Raw genomic sequence first — 1,560 nt, 5'->3', positions numbered from 1 at the left:
ACTCGGTGATACCGAAGCAGTTTTGGAACCTAAACTAGTGAACTCGGTAGGACCGAGTCACAGTTCGGTGGCACCGAGACTGCTAGGGTTTCACTGAGTTCAAAAATCGGTCACACCGATAAGTAATTCTCGGTCAGACCGAGTCTCACTTGTGCAATGGCAAGAGCCAAATCAGTGGGACCGAGTTTTTCAACTCGGTGGGTCCGAGATGGTTTCGGTAGAAACCTAAACCTAGAATTTTCGAATCAAACCTAATCTACGGGCGTTTTGACTGGATAGAAGTTTATCAAACGTGGCTAGAATCAATATGATCACAATGTGCTAGGAATCAGATTGAGGAATAGCACAAAGATCAAGTCCATACCCTAGTTCGGCGGGGACTTGCTATGGCGGAAACGGCGGGGCAGAATTCCCGTTGACGGTGATGGAGACCAGCGACTGGAGGCTGCTGGCAGCGAGAAGACGATCCGGAGACCACGAGGGCAGAGCAGGCTATCGCACGGGCGAAGGGGTTCGGAGAAATTTCCAAAATTTTGCCCGTGACTATATATAGCCCGACCCTGTCGGTGTGACCGAGTGGAACAACTCGGTGGCACCGAGATTCATGACTGCAAGCAGTTACTAAAACTCGGTGTGACCGAAAGGTTCAAATCGGTTGCACCGAGATCGAAAACCTAGATCAACTTAATGATCTCGGTAGGACGGAAAGTGGAGTATCGGTCAGACCGAGAATCATCAAGAGGTTTTGGAAGTTTAAGTCTATGATGAATCGGGGACTCCGAGCGCTCCTCACACAGAGTGGTTCGAATCTGACTTGATCAAATTTTGTGATGCAGCATGAATAGAGTTTGAGACGAGAAAAGCATAGATAGCTAGAGGGGGTTCTTAGGCATTCTTGTGCATCCACTTGGCAAAAGACGATAAAACCAAACAATCAAAACAACAAGTGGATGTCCTCGAATGAGTAAAATATGCAACCAGCATGCTCACACAATAAGATGGCAAATGAAATATGTGACAAGGCATGCACAGCCAATTCTAGCATCTATCAAGCAATTTGCGATGACTAGGTCATCTATATATGAGTATATTGACTTAGGAGTCAAGTGAGAACACTTGATCATAGGTCATACTCATCGTTTAAGCTCAAGTGGGGTTACCACATTTACATAAAGCATTGTTTTGTTCACATCTTTAGAGTTGCTTTAGCTCAAGTCTTAGAGTAAAGCTCCCCCTAGATGTGATATCCCCCCTAAGAGGGATGAACTAACCTTGGGTTTTGTCGATGATGACTTCATGTAGATGTTGAAGATGTGGATGCTCAATGTTGATGTAGATAACTTGGAGCTATCCATTTGAGTGAATTGCACTTTCAGTACCTACATGGGTTAGTCCCACAAGGAACAAACAAGGATATCCATAGACATAGAGTGATGCACACAAAAGATGATGTCTATGAAAACTTTTTAGGTTACCTTGTCCCTTGTTTTACCAACAAGAGGGTTTGTGACTCCTTGAACTAGTGCAAGATGTGGAAGTTGATTGCACTTGTTCTTGCCA

The sequence above is a fragment of the Triticum aestivum genome, chromosome 1A (genome assembly GCF_018294505.1).
Source record: "Triticum aestivum cultivar Chinese Spring chromosome 1A, IWGSC CS RefSeq v2.1, whole genome shotgun sequence".
NCBI classification, from domain to species: Eukaryota; Viridiplantae; Streptophyta; class Magnoliopsida; order Poales; family Poaceae; genus Triticum; species Triticum aestivum.
Note: the sequence above shows the minus strand (reverse complement) of the source record.